The 13,555-nt window shown below is 41.7% G+C and overlaps 1 long non-coding RNA gene across 3 annotated transcripts in view; it reads right to left on the bottom strand.

The window, feature by feature from the left end:
- The window catches only part of LOC143154074 (uncharacterized), a 52,150-nt gene that overhangs the window by 37,299 nt on the left and 1,296 nt on the right, over window positions 1-13,555 (bottom strand). Inside the window, exons 1-2 of one of the 3 annotated variants that reach the window (XR_012993979.1) lie at window positions 10,610-12,448; window positions 10,167-10,397 (exon numbers count right to left, since the gene is read on the bottom strand). This is a non-coding gene — a long non-coding RNA (uncharacterized LOC143154074). The other 2 variants (XR_012993980.1, XR_012993978.1) reach the window with 2 other exon arrangements.

Here is a 13,555-nt window from a genome sequence, read left to right as displayed (position 1 = left end):
GTTATATTTTTCCGCGGATACGTTATTCAACGACTGGGTAAACGTATTTAATCGCGTTTCGATTCACCGTGTATCCCCGTGTGCGATTAAAATGAAGAGGAATTAGAAATTTCCTTTGGTCGCAAAATTGGGTACGTTAAATGAAAGACACACGGAATGGTTTGATCGAAAAAAATTTTATTTCGACAACTGTCGTTATAGCACATGATTAACCGTACGTGTGAGTGTGCGAGAGGGCCAACCTCCGCCATCTTCGCGGTCTTTCCTCGCTCGTGGTACGTAATCTGTTCTATATCATGTATACGTTCAAAAAATGTGTAATCATGGAAATATAGGTACGCCTAGGTTCTCTAAAGGTTCACCTGTATGCGCGTTCTTCTCGCTCGTAAAATAAAAGTAAATATTTTTTTTTCTTTTCTGTTTAGTATCTTCCACTGTCGTGTTACCGCGCCGTAGACGGATTTCTCTTGCGACACTAAATTACACATTTGTACATCGTTAACATCCCTTAAAAATGATTTTCCCTCGTTACTTTTTTTCTTCTCTTTTTTTTGTCTCTCTTGCTCACTCACCCCTACCCCCTACCCTATCCCCCTGCCCGCGCTACTCTTTCACAATTTCTCTTCTTCGAGTTCGCCTTAAACATTTACAAACTAGGATACTCCGACTCTCCTTTCGAAGTGTAGCCGCGCGCGCGCGCACAATCACACACATACACAGCACGCGCATGCGCGTGCGCGTGAACATACTTTCTCGTCGCATATTTATCCGCGTTTCCTTCTATTTTTTTTCTTTCTTTTTTTTTCTCTCTCTTTCTCTCTTCCCCTCTTCAACGCCGGTTTTATTAATTGGGCTCTCGCAGTTTCGTTCTCCTTTAACGTACAAACATCGTACTCGATATGCATGTCACGATTGATATGCACAAGTGTATATATATGTATACTTTGGGAACTTTCAGAAGGGATCGAGGATGAGCTCTGGTTCCTAGAAACGAAATACAAGATATGTCGCTCGATCGCGAGATCTCGCGTACCGGGGAGTTTTAACCGGGTCAACACGGACGCTTGAAACACAACGCTTTTTCTCTCGCGTCGTCTGACTCCTCTCCAGGTTTCGACGATATTGTAACAGGAACAACCTCGTGGCAGTACGACAGATCATTTTTCACGAATTCGCGTGTTCAAGATGTTCACTGAAACGCTCGTTAGGCAGTTAATCGTTACGGTTAATCGTTAACGGGAAGCTTGGTGCTTTTCACGAGGCAATCGACTGACCGACGAAGGGAATTCTTTGTTTTTATATATATATATTTATATAAATATATATACATATATATATATATAAAAAGAAAAAGGTTCGTTAAGTGAGAACATAGATATATATATATATAAATACATACATACATATATATATATATATATATATACATATTCAAAAGTCTTATTCTTCTTTCTCTTCTTTAAACAACTATACGTATGAAAATGTTCATTTTATTTCACACTAAAAATAATCACTTAGCCGAATATACATATTGCTCGTTTCCACAAAGCTCGGCTCTCTCTCTCTCTTCACTTACAGAGTATCCCTGTTTGAATCGACGCTTTTACAAACGAAACGAAATCACTACACTGTTACTCGATTATCGTTAGTCACAACACTCTCTCTCTCTCTTTCTCTCTCTCTCTTTCTCACTAACAACTTAAAGATTTAAATTTCCTTTCAAAGACGATACCAACATACGTAAATACATTTCTCCACGTTTAACATGACCGAGTTAGTAAAAAATTGGCGTAGAACATCGTTCTTTCGTGAACACACTCGGGGAGAACATGACGTACGAGTGTTTGATGATTCGCATGAAATCGAACAAGAAGACGCAACCCGGCAGGTTAATTTAACACGCTTATCGGACGTGTTCAACGAACAGCTTCGAAACGCATCAAGAACACCTATAGAATCGTCGAGTGTGCGTGACAGTGTTATCGTACGTTACGGTCATACGTTACTTTCATCGTGACAACGTTCTCAGCGTTCTTTATCGTTACGTTCATCTTCGGTTTTCCCCCGCTACGGGAACTATCTGTATCCGCAAAAATTCACGCTATACAATACACGTACACACGTACACACACACATATATATATATATATATATATATATATATATATATACATATATATATATATATATGTATATGCAAAAGCTACGGAACACCGAAAAATAACCTCTGTCTCCCTCGTTTAAACACGTACGCGCAACAACGCAACAAAGAGACACGCATCCCCGTGCTTACGTCCGCCTCTCGATATAATTTTCAGCGACACCGTCCGACCGATATCAGAAATTATTGCTGGTAATCGTTACGAAAGGAACTCGACGCATCTCACGGTAACGCGATCTCGGCGTGAGGTGGAACGTCAATTGGAAACACGCCGTACCTTTCTATATAATTAACACTTTGCCGACCGAACGAGTTACGCCTGATACCGCGCCGAGCGCCGTCAAGTTCCGTGATACGTCTAAAATTTCATCCTTTAACTTAAACTGTACCAAGTTCTGCAATATTTGGGTTAATAAACTACAATTTGAAAATTGCGCTCGCTATGGCTTTCGGGAACTCTCGAAGAACAAACTCGTTTGAAAATTCAGGTTAACGACAACGAGAACACGAGGATATCAAATGATGCGAGCGCTCGTATCGTTGACGACTGATTTTCTTCAATTTTTACGCTTCAAGGGTGAGTTCGTAGCGCGGTAACGTTCAAAGTGGTTTCATTTACGCGATTGTTCTTGTCGTGACGATCTACGTTCGTCTGATCGAATACGTTATCGCGACGAATTTTACAACTCGCAGAGTATTCGGGTAAAGAAGAAATATCGGTGAACGAAGCGGTTAGTCGAAAATCGTAGTCGGATACGAGCGTCGCGCGATTCCGGAAAACCATTCAAACGTTGCGCGAACGAACGAATGAACGTTCGCTTTAATTCGAAAACACTTCGAGTTAATCTGAATACACTTGCAGTGTTTAGAGCGAGCACAATGCGGCGTGGCGTAAAAAAAAAAAAAAAAAAGAAAGGGGAGATCTCCCTACTCGATCGTTCAGCGGTGCATCGTACGACAGGGAGATTTCCCCTGAGCGGTCGGCAATGCGTTAATCGTAATTGAACGCCGGGAACGCCGGGCGTTCCGTGATTCTCAAACGCTCATAAATCCCGAAACACCTGGCTACGGGATAATCGGAAACGTAGCTCGTGATCGCGAGACAACGGGAACTGTTTCTCGGCGAACGTGATTCTTTAATTAAACGAAGAAGGAAAAAACGGTAAGGAAGTAAGAAAGTAAAAAAAAAACGAACGGAGAAAAACAACGAAACATCCTCTGTGTTTCGTGTAGCGATGTTTGTAGTTCCTTTCCCCCCCTGTAATCGTTTTGGCAGGGTTTCAAGTATATATATACATACGTATATACATGAAATATATATATACATATTTATACATATATATATATTATACGTACACACATATATGTACGTAGATATACACGCATATACCGTATACACGAAACCCTCGTCACGGAGATATACAGCACGAACGAGGAACCATTGTCTCCTTCTTCCCTTTCTGTGCGTCGTAAGACGTTGTTTGTACGTGTACGGAGTACTAGCGTGAGTCTGAGTAAACGCCACAATATGAAAGGTTGCACGAGCACAAAAGGAAGAAGTTTCTTTTTCAGAAAAGCGTTGGTAACGAAGATCAAGCCGCTGGCTAGGCTATTACTTATTCCCCCGCTGGGAGAAATAAAAGTCCGAGTATTAAGTTCTTTAATATAAAAGGAAAAAAGGGGAAAAAAAGCGAACGAAGAGAACGGAAGGGGAACCTCGCGAACTGTTGAACTTTAGCGTGGACTGTTTGCTTCTCGATAACCCCCGAGCATTAAATCGTGCGAATGTACCTCGAGGTTTAGCTTCGATTCTCACGCAACGTCACGTGGCACAGGCGAAGAGACACTTTGGACACCGGTGACGAAAAGATCGTTAAAAGATAACCTATACGCTCGAGTCACGGGTACTTAAAACGCAAGAACAAAGAAAAGAGAAACGTAACAGATCGTTCCCTAACAATGAACCTAACCTAATCGCTTCAACATTGAATTACAACTTTTACGACGATTAACACTGCTTCGCGAAACGCCTCTGGAACGTTGCTCTCCGACCGTCTGAATTGTCGCAAGCTTGTAGGAAAAAGTAGATGTTATGTTATCTCGAACGTTGCCATATTTGATCCAGGAAAAGGTTTAACGTTGCTTTATACGAAACTGATTCGGCGACGTGAATTGTCCATGAAATTCAACCGAGACAAGAAGCGCGCGCTAATTAAATTTGTTGTATTTACGCCAGAACCGAGTCCTGATCGAAGAAAGACACAAATAAAGCACGAAAAGAGACATCGGGTAATTAACGTAGTCGCTATTGCAAACTGCTCGATGTACACAGGATTTGCTTAATTACTTCACCTAATTACTTTGTATTGCCGTTTAAACGCTGACTCGATCTGTTTGCTCGGAAGTTTACTCGTACGTACGGAGTATCGCAGAAATCTGCCTTAATGATCCATAGACAGATCTTGCGCGATCTAGACAAATAATTTTCTCGGTCTGTTTCTCGCTAATTCAATTTTTGGAATAATTGTCACGAAACGGCCGACACGAACGGGGCAGTGTGTATTTTTAAAATTATTTGAACGAATAATCCAAAATATCGAAGAACGAACCATGCGGACAAATTGTACAAACTACGATATTGAAAATTATTTTTCCAAGGAATACCCAAAAAGGGACAGTATAGTTCGATTACTTGCACTTATAAAATTCCAAATTTCAATACCGTCCGAGAATTTTATTCTTAATATCGCTCGTCAAAGAATACGTTTATTTTATTCCTTTTTTTCAATTTGCCAAAGTATTTTACGTAAAACGTTCGTTGAGTCGATCGTTAACAAAAGAGAAATGTTGCACACTATTCGTTCTCTGAGAAACCTCTGATATTGAATTTCATTTTTTACGAGATCCGGAAAATCGTGTTTGTTTTCCAAGAGTTCGAACGTCGAACGAACAGTGACAAAAATCAATTTTACACGTTTGCACGAATTTGTACGTTTTGGCGCGTAATTGCATTAGCTAGAAAACAAGAACAGGCTAAACGTAAAGAAAGTAATCACTGTGCGGATGTATTATACGTTCGTTCGCGTTCCTTCGGTTTCATTGAAAATTACTTCCTTCTACGAACACCATAAATTTTCGAATCGACACGAGCGACCTTTGTCGTTAATTACGATTGAAAAATTGATCGAGAATCGCGCGAGATTGTCGAATAAAAAATGAAGTAAACGAGATCGAGATACGTCCGTACGCGACACCTCTGTTTTAATTAAAAAACTACATTCTCGATAAAAATTTCTTATCGAGATTCCATAGATTTCTCACCGAGGAGTCACTTATCGGCGTAATTCAAGTTTTCGGAAAATTGATTCCCACGGAGTAAGTTTTCTCCGCGGTACGGTGATATTTAAATGAAAAATCAAGTAGTCGATATCAAGATACGCTCCCACGCGACCTCTTTCACTGTGAACTACTTCTCCCCCCATATGAACGGTGCAAATTTGCACTTTAAAATTAACGACAGTTATAAGTTATACTGCTAAAGCGAAGTTGCCCCAGAGAGCTGGATTATGACTCGATATCTTACCGTCAACAACAAAGATGCTTCTGCAAACTTTGTGTTTTTGTCTTGACTTCGTTACTTCCATAGAAAACACTCGCTCGAAAATTGCGCGCATACAAACGGCTTAAAAGAATGTCCCGTTGAAGAACGAAATATAGAAGTAACTTGAAAACAAACAAAAAGTGCTTTTTTTATTTTTCGACCTAACTCTCGGTATTTCCTTTGCGCGTTATGGCAACCACTCAATTACCTTTAATAATTTCATAAAAATCTCCCCGACGAAGAGAAAACACGCTTCGTATCGTCGTGGCTTTTATAATCGTTTGTATCGCGAGCGAAGAACAACTTATTACATTACGCGTAATAAGTTATAAATTTTAACCGTCACGGTTTTCGTTTTCTATCAGCGAACGATGAATAATCGTCGAATATCTCGCGCGACCGTTATAAAATTGTCAATAAATATATATATATTTTCCGCAACCCATCAAACTTTTTTTTTTCCTCGATCGTAAACGTTCGGAGTAATAAATTCACTGTAATTTGAAACACCGAACTTTTTTTAATTAAACCACGCGCGTAAAAGTACAGAATGAATATCGCGTAAATAGTCGGAGAACGGTGAAGGGTGTTGTGTGTTTACGGTTCGACGTTAATAAAATAAAGAAACGATCGGTTTTTCGTTAGATCGGTTCGAGATCATTTTACTCCCGTTTCGAGGGAAATTTTAAAACGTTTTCGTTACCGCTACGAAGCTACAAACAACTGAAATTTAACGAGCCGCGTTACAAGGGACCGTGTAAAAACTTTGAATAGTTGCGCATAAATAAAAAGAAGCTCGCGAATAAACTAGCACGGAAAAGTACACGACTCGCTACTCTCGTGTTTAAATAAATTTCGCTCGTTTGTGATTTTTGATTGTACCGAAGGTCGAAAGGGAAAAATTCGTTTAAAATTTGTTTTTCATTTCCACGTTTCCGTCGATGAAATTAGAAATGTAACGTTTCGTTCGCGAAAGAGAGAACAAGTCAACGTAGCTGGACTAACAACGAAAAATCTAACGAAATCTCTTTCTTCCTCGATCTCGATTTCCGACGTTTCTCACGATTCAACGTTCGCGCGACTTTATCCGGAAATAGTTTATGCACGGGAAACACCACCGTTGTTCTAATTGACAGAGAGACACGTCGTTTCGTATAAAGGAAGATTCGTATGATTCTCAGACACGAATAATCGAAATATCAATAACGGAGAGGAAAAGAGGGTACACGGATGGATAGTTGAGTAAACGTTCGAAATATTTATCAAAATTTGATAAACGTTGTTGTAAAGTCCGACCAAAGTTTCACTTAATGGAAAATATATATTATTTCTCTCTTCCATGGGTTAAATAAAATAACCACGAGTTTCTGGCCTGTTCCGGTAGAACGTTTCAATATTAAACCATTCGAATAATGTACGTTTCACCGTACCGGTATATATGTATATATACATACATATATATATATATCTACCGCAATTATTTTCTCAATACGAGAATCCTTTCTGCTCCGAACGTACGCGCAACGTAAGAAGAAACCGATCGCAAAATTGAAATGGCCGTTACTTCGAGTCGGCCATGAAGAGGCAATATTTCTCTTAACCTTCTGAGTGTATAAGGCTTCGGGTAATTGTGCGCGATATCTTTCCGGTACGGTTCATTGTCAGCATGCCCAGCTTGTCGGCTTTTGTCCCGCTCAAATGATATGGATCGCAATATTGTAGGCAGTAACATCGGGAGAGTTGTATTGTGAATGTTCATTAGCTACCGCTGTGACCGCGCGCCATTGTGTCTGAGATTCGTAGCGGCAGAGATCCAAAAAAAAAAAAAAGAAAAAAAAGAAAAAAAAGAAAGAAAGAAAAAAAAAAGATTCCGAACGTATTCTCCCGAAAAAGTCCCTTTAAACGCGGATCTCTTGCTCCCGGTTCCATTTTGTTTTTCTGTTTCGTCTTTTCAATCGTAGGAAGGGTGGATAGTACGGATCGCGGATACTGGGGCATAATTCCATTCTAAAAAATCTCCACGGTCGCAAATATTGTCGGGTGATGAGATACGCGGAAAAATTAGCCCCTTTTTTCGCGTCATCTGGAGTGGAATGTACACGCTCCCGCGTACAGAGTCGCTTTGGTTTTTCGACTTTCGAAAAAAACGTGACGTCGTCGCCGAGGAATCAACGTACCGCGTCCGGGTCCATTCCACGTGACGTTTGCGTTTCGAAATATTGCCCACCGAACCTTTGCCGATCAGCCTATCCCGGATTAAATCCGATTCAGCCGTTCCGTATATTCATTAACGCGCGACGCGCGCATCATTATTTTACAATTAATGAAACCCCGCGGTCCCCGCCCTCGTGCGAACGTTGTCGTAGCTGCGGGGTGGGGGTACGTTGAACGACGACTCGAAATAAAAACAAACGCGTTACGAATTTTCGACACGATGATCGATTTCCGGATCGATATATATATCGAATCGAGAATCGAATTTGTGTTGTCGATTGGAACCGTGGAACTTTTATCGTACGAACCGACCTGGAGACAAACGAACGAAACAGATACTATTTCTAGTGTCAGTTTTACTCGTCGACCGTGTACATTTTCGACCAAGTAAAACAAATTTGAACGCGCAATGTTAAAAAGTTTCCAGGGTTCCGTGTGTCCCTTCCACGGACAGAATAGCCATGAATTTTTTCATACGTTCACTGTGTCTGCGTTCCTTCCATTTCCAAACGCAACGACGTCCATCTTGGACATAAGTATCTTTAATGGAAAATATTTTCGTGAATGTTTCCACGCGCGTATCCGATCGAACGAAAACACGGTGGAAGATAGTCCGGTAATAGAGCATCGATCAAACGTTTGGATAACGGAGGTTCTAGTATACGTCACAGTGGATATTGTAGCATCGCGATTTATGAGCTCAATTTGCGTACAGATAATTATTCTTATTTCGTGTCACCGGGTCGGTGAAATATTTCATGCCGCATGGTCCGATGGAATTCGTTGGAAACAACGATACCGATTTCTATACCGTTTTCCGAGCTTAATTTTTAATCGTGCTTCGAAGAAAATATAAAATACGAGGAGTTCGTAGCCTTATTTCGACGCTATTCATCGTTAGTATCGTGCGACCTCTTGCTACTTGATTTCTTTTCGCTTCATTGAAACCGACGAAAAAGGAATTTTAAAGTCACGAAGAAGGAATCATGAAAAAAGGAATTTTAAAGTCATGCAACCGAGTCGATGCTCGAGTCGAATCGGGTCGGGATCTCGAAAGTTTCGTGCCGTGTACACTCTCCGATAAAAAGTATGGGAAAAAAAAAAAGGAAGAAGAAAAAACAAAGCAATTACTCACGAATTGTAAAACATCTCGTGTTTACTCATTCGCGTGTGCGTGTATGTGTGTAATAGATTGTGCCAAATACAAGAACCGAACACTTTCTGCCTTGAAAATACGTAAGGAAATGTTTCAAATCTACGTTGATCTCTTCAAAGAGAATTTTGGTCTTACGGGACGTTTCTCGGGAACGTAAATACGTTTCCAAGCTCTTTTGCATTTAGTTAGACTCCTCGGTAAGACCGATTAAAACGGATTTATACATCCAAGAAATATTCAAAAACATTCGTTTCGAATCTGTTACTCTCGAGAAGCGTTCTTCGATAGAACGGAAGTCACGATTAATTTATTATTCGTAACGAGCATTTGGCTTCAAATTCGACAGACTGGATCGTCTAACATCAAAATCTAAAATATCTCCGTTATTTTCGTCGATACGAAGAAAGTAGAAACAGTTGATAGACGATAATATTTTGCGAATCGTACTGCAATATAAAATATCGATCTCTCAAGATCACAGATTTTAAGATTTCAAAGACAACGATATTTCCGTAAGTACGATACGTGGAGCTTCCAAGGAGTGACATTTGTATTAAAACCATAATATAACGTGTAGACGATGTCGATAATCTATCTGTATTCGTTAAAGCTCTTTCAGGATACGATGAACGCGGTAAACGGTATTTATAAAAACACGTGCTGTTTTTGTGGTTAGGAATCGATCACGCGTATAAATAAGTAAACTTGTTTAAAAATTCGTGATTACTTTGTTTCTTAATTATTTTATCGATAAGCGTAGATATATTCGGATATACCGAATATACCAGATATACCGGAAAATAGTGAGCAAACGCAAGAGATTCATTTGTCGTTCATAATAAACGAATAAACATCGAGTATCGTACAACGAGGTTGATTCGCGACACGACCGGACGTTCGTTAACTATATTTTTCTCTACCACCACGTGCTGCGACTGTCTCTTTTTTTTTAGGTCATTGTGTATTACCCTCAAATTCGAAATAAAACGCTATTGTATCGCCCGCGCAATTCTTAACTTCTTTTTTCCTCTTACCTGAATCTGAACAATTGCTCGTGCTGCGAAATCACTTTAGAGCTTGGAAACGCGAGTGCTCGATCCGATGGAATAAAATCCGTTCCGATTTGAGCTCCAGTAGCTGAACGCACGTAAGTAGCAAGAAATTTTCTGGATCGTGGCCCAATCACGATCGACATAACCTATTCCGGCCTATGTTTTCGGTGTACTCGCGCACGATCCCCGAGGAATTTTCAACAATTTCGAGCACTTTATTACCAAGGAACGCGGAGAAGAGGAGGAACGCCACGGCGAATCGGTAAAAATGGTAAAAATACCCACGAAATCGTAGACATCGTTGATAGGAACGGAACACTCGTTAGGAACACCGCTGTCGCAGCGGTCTACGTCAACGCGAAAACCTCCCGGAATACGAAATTATCAACGATAAAACACACATACACGTACACACGTACACACACCTCGTTTTCTCGGTACGCTTTAAACGATGACGTACACGGGCATAAATTCCTCCGGTGGCGGCATTAACGGCGCATTTCCAAGGGAAGAAGACGGCAAATCGACCATTCTGTATCTGCTTCTCGCGCGGGTAATCTAGTTTTCGCGCCGGTGAAAAGAGCGGAACAAAAAGTCCCTAGTTTCTTCGGATTCGCTCGAGTATAGTTTGTAGGTCACACGGAACCGAGCGAGTATCGTCGACGAACAAAGAGTATAATTACCAATGCTCACGAATCGCACGAACCGAAGTTCGAGACACGATCGAGGGAAAGACTTTTTGTCAACGATTTAACCTCCCTGAAAACATCGATTCGACTACGTTCGGTTCATCGGGCTTGGAAAACTGTTAATAACCTCGTTTTTTTATTTATCGAGAAGAATCTACGGACAGGGTCGAATTACTACGATCGCTCGTGAAACTGTACGTCCGTACGCTGTAGAAATATTTGACATCGATCGTCGAGTCAAAAGAAACAATTAATCGAAATATGGAACGAAGATAAAAATATCAACGATACACGTCCAAGCGTAAGAAGAAGTACGACCGACTACGTAGAAGATTTAATAAAAGGTAACAGTGAGCGAGGTATTAATTAGATTATTAATAAGATACGTTAATAAACTATCGCGTCGTAAGAAACGTTATCTTGCTTCTGCGATCGTATTAATTCGGTCGCGTTTGCGTGTACACTGTACAGATTCGTTAAGAAAAGAAAAAAAAAACAACAGATCGATAAATGTAGAGGTATACGGTACTCGCGAAAGGAGACAAAAAAATGTCCACTCGTGTATCGTGAATCGACCTTGACGATAATGAGACGAAACAGATACGAACGCTCGAGTCTCGAGTTTGTTTCGACTTTCGGTAAAAAAAGGTGTACCGATCGTTTAACCGTAATCTCGTCGCGAAATTGATATTTTCGTACATCGAAATACGAGTCTATCGACAAAATGAACAAATATCGGAAGATTATCCGGCGCGTATTGACAAATCCTATTACGAGTACAATTGATATCCACGAACGAAATAAATTTCCCGTATCTCACCGCCAAGGTTGATGCGCGGACCATCACCACCGAAATTTCGCGTCCATCGCGAACACCGTAACCCCTAAATTCTTCGACCCACTCGTATACGACTTTCTTATGGACACTCGTTCGGGCATCGACGTTAAACTACCCTGGAAACGGTCAGCGCCGAAATGGGCGACCATGTAGGAACTGTGGTGTGGTGCTATTCGTAAAATCGGTGATTCGGAGCATCCCCTAAACCTGTGCAGGTCCACCCGGCTAATCGTCGATCTTGGTCGAGCCCGTGCGAGACCGTATTAGAAGAACGGAAAGAGAATCGTTTTGGGCGAATTTCATCGAAAAAAAAAAGAAAAAAAAACCCCCCTCCCACTGTCCCGGTGTCACGTGCTCGCGGTACGATTACCGTGATTCGTTCAAAATACCGCTCGCGAAACAACCAATAAACCCGTGGGCTCGTTCGTTGGCGAATAAAATGACCGCTAGAAACGTGTCCTGTCGTGTTCTCCACCCTGTACCACGTATTATCGACCCGAGTAAAATATATATGATTCGATAGGACTGGTCGTCGGTGTATCTGACCGTATAGGTATGTATCTTTTTTTGTTCATTCGTTCGTTTTTTCTTTCATTTTTCGTGTATTGTTTCTCTACTTCATCACGGATACGTCGAACGGTTTCTGGGGATCATTGAGCAGAGAAAAGCAACCGGCCTGAACGATAGGCGATAAACCAATCGGTAGCAATTGCAAGCACTGCACACTGCATGCGCTATCTCACCCTAGATCTCTCCCTCGTGGTTGCGCGCGCGCGCGCCCTCGCGCACATATACGAATGCAACCGAAGCACGGTACACTTTCAATCATATTAACGTACACGTTCGTGCACATAGACATATATATAGGTACGATGACGACGATGTGTGCACGTGTGCGTGTATGTGTATGTGTGTGCATGTTTGCGTATGTATGTCCACGTACAAACACACGCGAGACACACTCGAGACACGTACGAACCGCATTCGGCAAATAAGCGAACGCGCGCGCGTACACACACACGCGCGCGCATACACACGCGTACACATACACACAGAGAGGCTGATAACCGACCGATATTCGCAATTGGCGTTTTGGCTTACCGCTTACCGCCAAGTGTCCAGATCGACGCACACAAACTCACTTACGTAAGACACTAACGCGAGGCATGAGCCGGCCAACCAATCGCGAGCTCCTCGTTTCAGTGTTTGAGCAATAGTTTATATTCGCTCGCAATTGGCTTACGGGCTTCCCGTGTGCTTGTTACACAGTCTTGTGTAATTGATTCTATCAGTTTCCGGCACGGGCTCGATACGGAACGAAGGAAAGTGATGAAATGGAAAAAGACGCGGATCTCGGCTCCGACGACGGATACACGTGGCCGGGGTGTACGACGCGAATCTTCTCTTTCTCTCTCTCTCTCTCTCTTGTTGAGCAAATCGTACGACGTAAATCGAACCGTCGTTGTTTTGTTTTTTTTTCTATTTTTTTTTGTTTTCCTTTAAGATACGCGCGCGCGTTCGCGAGACAACGCGCTTCGTCGGGCCGAAGTTTCTCGATGACGTTGTGAATCGATATCGAAAGAGGCAGTGTCGTTACGCGGATATATTCCGAACGGTGTCTAACGCGCGGCAAAGTAAATCAATTTACCGTCAAGAGAATTGCGACGGCGGAACCAGAGGTGTACCCGACGTCATATTTCACGCTCTATCGTTTCCGTGAATTTTCGTCTGAAACACGAACGTCAATAACTATCCGAGGTGACAATATCGGCTCGTGCGTCGCGCTCGTTCGTTATCGCGTAGCCACCGATAGGTCGATTTTCGCTCGACCTTACCCCCCACCC

This window comes from Ptiloglossa arizonensis, chromosome 13, assembly GCF_051014685.1.
Source record: "Ptiloglossa arizonensis isolate GNS036 chromosome 13, iyPtiAriz1_principal, whole genome shotgun sequence".
NCBI lineage: Eukaryota > Metazoa > Arthropoda > Insecta > Hymenoptera > Colletidae > Ptiloglossa > Ptiloglossa arizonensis.
Note: the sequence above shows the minus strand (reverse complement) of the source record. Positions and strands in the feature narration are given on the sequence as shown.